We start from the raw sequence: 7428 nt of genomic DNA, 5'->3' as shown, positions 1-7428 counted from the left end.
TACACCCTAGCTCCAAGTATGGCCTCTCTGGGATTAGGAAATATTAATTCTTGAACCATGCTGGTTTTCAAAAGGGGTAGCAAAGAGTTTCTCTTTAGGTAGAACCATGCTAAAATTACAAGGCTTGATTTCTAAAGGTGATAGAAGAGGACTTTGTTCATTTATGCTTCTATCACCTCCAAGGACATGCTGCAGGTATCAACAGCAGAGACTGGTCCACAATTTTCTCTTTTTTAAAGGTTCATAGAGTTAATCTTTTAGGCTTTTTAGTCAACAATTTTAAAAAATTTAAAAGGTTCTCAGCCCAGAGCTAAAGTGGTCAGTGCCTGGATTTGTTCCATGGGCTATGGTTTTGTCCACCCCTAATCTAGAGTAAAGCTGGCTAATTTAGGTTGTGGTAACACAACCTAATTAGCTGTCTTTCTTTACTCTTCTTAGCAATGATCATTGTCAAACAGACACAGCGCCCTTAATAGGGTCCATTTATTTTGCATTTTTCAGAGGATATTAAGGTTCATTTGGAGACTTCTTGTTATACTAATTGCAGGCTTATAAATTAGCCAGCTACAGACTCATGAATGATTGTTTGGATTTGTGAGACTTCTGGATCACTGAAATAGCAGAAGTCAGAATATAAACCTTTTGTAGTTGTTCCACAGGCATCAGTTTTCAACGTGTAGCATAAAGAGGACCATATATAGAGCAGCAAATCATATCAAAGTTATTATGAATTAATAAAAATTAATGTTCTCTATTGAAATTTTGTATTATTGAATTGACTATGCATAATGAATATAAAGACAATGGTAAATAAACCTCTTCAATAACGGATGGATAGATAGTACAGCCAGTATGCACTTGCCCTGCACATGGCCCACATCAATTTAATCCTCAGCCTCTTATCTGGTTCCCCAAGTCCGGCCAGGAATAATCCCTCAGTGCAGAGCCAGAAATAATCCTGAGTACCATTAGGTATGGTCCCCAAACAAACAATGACAAACAAACAAAAAAGCCCTCTTTATTAGAAAATACATTCATACTTTCTCTTTTTACATCAGAAAGAAATCTGAGCAAGTGGAAGGCTGATTTCACGTAGAGGCACAATTACACAGTTCTTTGTGGCATTTAGAGCAGAAAATCTCATGCTGGATTGTCTGGTGTCACAACTGATTTTAGAGCATAGTTTTAGAGAGTAAGTAATGTGCTCCTCACATTTGTTAGATAGCTGACTTAGAGTGATGATTGAAAAGCATTTGGGTCATTCCGGATGAACAGTAACTGCTAACTATAGTAATCAGTGTATTTTGTTATTTGCTTCAAGAATAACACAATGTTAAAGGCATTACATATAATGATGAGAGATCAATGGCCAATAACCCTAAATGTCAGTTTTTAGAGGTTCTAGATGCATCTTCTGGAGAGAAATCATATTATCTTCGAACAGGCAGCTTAATAATTGTGATCTTATTGCAATCAAGATTTAGGTTGATTTGAGTTTGGGTTACAACCTTTGTAGGGCTTATTTGATATACCCCACACTTGGGACATAGGGCTCCAGATTTCTAACTGTGAGCCAGGGATCTGTGTGGGGTCCATCCTCCCTGGCATGTAGAAGTTGCGCAAGTTCAATGATGAATAAACCTTAAGAAAGTTTGATATTTCCCATGGGTACAACGGCCATGTGTTTGTCCATCAAACTCAGGGCCTTCAGTGTGTACACTATCTAATATGTAGCCTGGAAAATTCAATATTTCAAATTGGACCTATCTAAATTGTTAAAGAAAAAGCAATGCAATCAATGCAATGAAGGTGTGGTTGAGAGTCTAGTCTCAGGAGACTAAGAGCCATTTGAATGGGAATAGCACAGTCATTACTCATCTCTTAAAATCTCCTTCCATCCTTTGCTGCTCAGCCTATGACTCCAGTTTTCTTCTATTGTATGTGGAAATTTGGATTTGCCATGGCCAGCAATGCTCAGAGGTTACTCCTGGCTCTGTACTCAGGAATCACTCCTGGCAGTGTCAACTGTGTGAAAGGCAAGCTACCTACCCACTATACTATCTCTCCACACAGGCTATAAACCCAGATCTTTAAAATGTCAACAAAATATCAGGGGAAAAATCAATTATAAGAAGACGTACCTAGTGTGCTTTGTCCCTGTCACCGCAGTAGCCCTTCCCAAACTTCCCCCCTACTCTCCTTAGTCAGAAATTCTTCGCAAAACTCCTCTCACTTTGGTTTCCCTTAAATTTCTGCTGTTCTGCATAATAATCATAAATCTATTTCTCTACTCTGCAAGTTTTTTCAAGGGACCCAAACAATGCTCATGACTTCAATTGCATTTGCACTTTTCTGTTGCCCAAACTTTTGGTCTCCAGCCAGCAATACTCACTAGAGTACTAAACCTCTCTGATTTATTAGGCTTCAATAAAATTTTCCCACTTGGTCATTCCTGGAGTGGTCCCCAGTGTTACAGATGCATAGTTCTTATTTTCTTGTATGCCAATTTTCTTTGTCTCTGCTCTGACAGTAATAAAGGTACACATTTGTATAAAGGCTAGCTGTAAACCACACGGTGTTCCAAGAGATTTTATGTAAGTTGATCGATTTAGACTTTAAAGTAGTGGTACAATTAATACCCCTATTTAAGATAAGCAACTAAAATACAAAGAAGTAAAACAATGTGCCAGGTAATATAATTTGATTAAGTCACAAAAGGCAAGATTTGAACTAAGAGCTTTACTCTAGAATCTGGATAAATAACTACTTTGAGTTTCTAGGACAATGTTCATAAATAACTACTATGAGTTACTAGGCTTTTAGATAGTGTTTAATAGTGTTTTCTTCACCAATGAATGTATTATTGAGTCCTGAACTCCTAATTTAATTAACTTAGAAATTATAGCACCTAGTCTTATGTCTGATTCATAGTAGTATTTATTGAAGAAGGGAAGAGAGAAAAAGAGTAAGAAAGCAAGGATGAATAGAAGTGAGGGAGGGAAGAAGGAAGGAAGGAAGGAAGGAAGGAAGGAAGGAAGGAAGGAAGGAAGGAAGGAAGGGAGGGAGAAGGAGGAAGGAAGGAGGAGGAGAGAAGGAAAGAAGAAGAGGGAAGAGAGAGGAAACAGAGAGAGGGAAAAGGGAAGGAAGGAAAGGGTAGAAAGGATAGAAACAAGGAAGAGAATTTACATAGTTGCTTTGAAAAGCAACTACAAGATTAATTATAAACCTAATTAAGCACATTTTAGAAAGCTGCTCTATTCCATACAATTATACCTTCTATTCATTTATTTTCATAATCTTATATTTCAATCCCCCAGAATATGTTGTAATACTGGGGACAGGAAAGATTGAAGGAATAAGAGAGAAATGCATCTCCCACTTTCTCAAAGCAGGACTTCCACATCTTTAGGTTTTATGTGTCTTGTTAAAGCAGAGTCTACTACTTTTATTATAGTCTTAAAAGTAGTTTGCTAATCTCAAGAGGAATACAATGTAGTTATATAATTTGAATCTCCCAGTAAAAAACATACAATGAAATTGTTTTTATAGAGCTATTTTCAAGTTCCAGCAACTGTCCCAGGTAGTTTCTATATCTATGCATAGTTTAGACTCCACTCGAAAAAAAGGTAAACTGGGGCAAAAATCACTGTTGATGAGTTTGGCAAGGGAATACATAAACAAATACAAGATTTTAGTGGACATTTTGTGCCAGTGAAATTTATTCTGCTCTAAATCCTCAAGGCTAAATATGAAAATGAGCTTATCAAATCTGGACAGTGATGAGCTACCAGGAAAGGTGAGGAGAGTTGGTTCTTGGTACCATCCATTCTACATGTATCTTCAGCATGAAACGTGGAAAGACAAGTCTAGGGGAAAATACCATAAATACAACTGCAAAATTTCAACTCAAGCCTGCTCAATCAGCTGCAGCTGCCATTAATTTCAATAAATATCCAATTAAATTTGTTGAGAGGTAGCTCATGAATCTTGGAGAGAAATGGATCTCTTCAAAGAATCTGGCACCCACTGGGGGCTTGCAGAGTAGTGTAATCTTTCAATATGCTCATGCCCAATATTAATTTTAATTTGCTAAATATACCCTGGATAATTTGGGAACTCTATGGAGTTTGACTTAGAAGTTGTCTTACCAAGAGGTTGAAAGTATAAAATGGAATTTCAAAAATGCCCATACACCATAAATATATTTATTGTCAAAAGTTGTTGCATTCTTCTGTCATCAAATGTCTAAAATATCAAGGCTAATATCTTGATCAGAAATTACTTCAGAAGTTGTTGTTACTTCAGAATGACTAGTATAGGTGGAGGTTAATCAATATGCACTGTCTGAAAGGAAACTACCTTTGCTTGGCCATTGTCAATTTTAAAGCCATGGCTCCAGATTAAAAAGAAATTTAAATATTGATACATGGGTTTAGATCAGCTATAAAAGTACAAAGTATTTTATCCCCCAAAGAGAATATTGGTTCTATGTTACAACTAATATTCTAATATTGGTTGTTCATAATACAGATACTTCTTAAGTGTCTGCTAATGCAGAAAAAGTAAGCGATTACAATAAAAGTCCCTATGGGCATAATAAAACTGATACAACATAAGGCATTCAATGTGAAACATCAATTCAGTATTTAAAATATATAAAATTCCTTAGCAAACTAGACATAAACATACCATGCTTAATCTAGGAGAGGGCAGCCATATGCAGCATGAGAATGGCACATTCAATGGCTCATGCTGAAAGTTTGTCCCTCCTTTATTTTATTATTATTTTTAATTATTTTGATTTACAATAGTATTACTAAAGTTTGTTATGAACACAATTCCAATGCCACACACATAAAAACTGGTGGAGTCACCTACCTTTCACAGAGACTCAGTTATCCCCCTTCTCAGCTCCCCTAATTCAATTGTGTGAGTCAGTTCCCAAATGTAGTATGAGGTATTTACATATCCTGTCCTTTAAAGGAGCTTCTTTAATGCTTCTTATAAAATTGGTTTCAAACCTATGAATCCTCCAAAACTTTAGCCTGTCCTAGAAGTTCTGCTTGGAGATCTTGCACCAAGAATTTTCCTTCCAAGCTTCTGTAACACGGTGCCAACTGCTTTCACCAGCATGACTCCATTTTTAAATGTGGAACAGGAAATCAGCATTTATGCCAGACACTTAGAATCTGTCAGATGCTGTGTTAAGTGTTTTATGTGGAATATTTTATTTAATAGTCACACTTACCTGACAATGTACAAACTGACTATTTACACAGAGACATTTGTGTTAAAGAGGTTAACTGATGTAAGGTTGGTAGGTGAATATAATGGATTCAAAAGTTCATAAAGCCAGTGTCTAAGATTCACTAAGAAGCAAAGAAAACAAATTATCTTAGCACAAATGTCCTGTTACTCCTTCCAATTTTGAATCTGCTTGTATAAACAGACTGTGTTTAACACAATACAAAGCTGCCCTTAGAATTGAGCCACATAGGTTCCATTTGTTAAGCATCTCTCCCCTCCTGGACTCAGCTTTTGCAGGAGGTCCCTTCCATTCTTGGGTGGCTTTAGAGTGTTAGCCTGTCCACTTTTCCTCCTTAATACCCACCTTTTATATTCCTACACCACTGTGTCCGCATGGGGAATGGCTCTTAATCTCAGTCCATGTCTTTTGGATTCTGTCCCCCACCCCACCCCTTTCCTCCTTCCAAAGTTCTCTGGTGGCTCTTTAAAGCATAAAGCACTAGAGATACTTCTTGAGTGTGGGGAAACTCATCCTAAGGAAGTGGAAGTTCAGGTTTGTCCCCATCACACTACTTTAGTCATTGAAACAGGGTTCTATAAGGGCTCTCTGCAGGTCCCACCTGCATGGAGGGCTGTGGTTCCTCAACTCTAACTCACCCCATGGACTCCCAGGTGCAAGGGAACAGGGAATGAAGGTGGATGGAGCCAGACTGTTTAAGTAGGAAAGTCAAAGTGAAATTTTTCTCACTCATCTCTGTGAACTATGTGCCCCAAAACACCATTACTTGGAGTACTGCAGGAGATAGGGTGGGGGTGTGGGATGTGCTAATTTAGGGAAAGAGTTATGTTCTTGCCACTATTTGTCTTTTATGAAGATGTGTGAGAACACAAGTTTGGTTGGATAGTTGAAGGCTCTTATGACAGGGACTGGCCTTTAAAACTGGTACTAAGAACCACTTCACTGCGTAACCACAGGGCCAGAGAGGCCACATGGTAAGGACAATGGTTTGGAGAGCCCCGAAGCGGGACTGAGGGTGAACATTTGCTAATGACAGTGGATTCCACCTTCATGTGCACTCCCATGTGGCTTTTCAGACAAGGATGATGGGAGAACTTGGCCAGGAGCATTTGAGAGACACACTGTCATCTTCCAGATGCATGCAAGAGCACAGGCTGAATGCGTGTCTATAGCACGTCGAGAGGGAAAAGTAAAGATTTGCTGAAAAAAAAAAACCAACTGAACTGTCATGTCATTATAATGTGTCTAGATATTTTGTTCTGATAACAGGGACCTCCTTATTAACAGGCTTCTTGTTTCTATCTCATTTACGAGGATGCTGAGGTTAAACCAATTTTCCTAGCTCAAATAGTGGCTAAAGAATGGAGAAAAAAAATCAAAACTAAGATTCTCTGACTTGCTATTCTTTTTTGTATCCTTTTTTCCTTTTCGCAGTCTCCTACAGATTATTGTCTTGGGTGAAATTATGTCTTTTTTACCAGCTAATTAGGCTTATGTAAATACACATTCCTCTTGGCATAAGCACTTGTAAACCATTTTAATTTATTTTCTGATCTACTGACAATATTAATCAAAGAAGTTAACATATTTGTTCCATTATGTTTTTAAAAGGTTTTATTTTTCCATTTCCTTTTTAACGGCCCTTTGAAAAAATACCTCTTGCTAAGTAATCCAATTCTGTCTCTCCTGGAGACAAACAAGATCTTCCTTCTCTCTTTTTTTTTTTTATGTAGTTGTACTGCTATTTATTCAGCCACTGATTAGCTGATTGAATTGTGCATGAACTCCACCTTACATTTTTTTCATTTTTTATAATTTTATTTATTGAATCACCGGGAGAGTAGTTACAAAGCTTTCAGGTCCAAGTCTCGGTCATACAATGAAACACCCGTACCTTCATCAGTGCCCATTATCCACCCCCAACAACCCCAGTATACCCCTATCCCATACCCTCCCCCTACCCGTGGGGCAGATGATTTCCACATTATCCTCTCTCTACTTTAATCACATTCAATATTTTGACACCAGACCCACCATTATTATTTGGGATTTTACCCCAACACTCAGATCTGCTGAAAAGGCAACAGTAGACAATTTGCTTTCCATTGCTGGTTAAGAAAAACATATGATGTCACATGGCTGCAGTAGGGGCCATGCTATTT

Source organism: Sorex fumeus, unplaced genomic scaffold (genome assembly GCF_029834395.1).
Source record: "Sorex fumeus unplaced genomic scaffold, SorFum_2.1 ptg000010l, whole genome shotgun sequence".
Lineage (NCBI taxonomy): Eukaryota > Metazoa > Chordata > Mammalia > Eulipotyphla > Soricidae > Sorex > Sorex fumeus.
The sequence above is the reverse complement of the archived record's forward strand: the minus strand, read 5'-3'. Positions refer to the sequence as shown.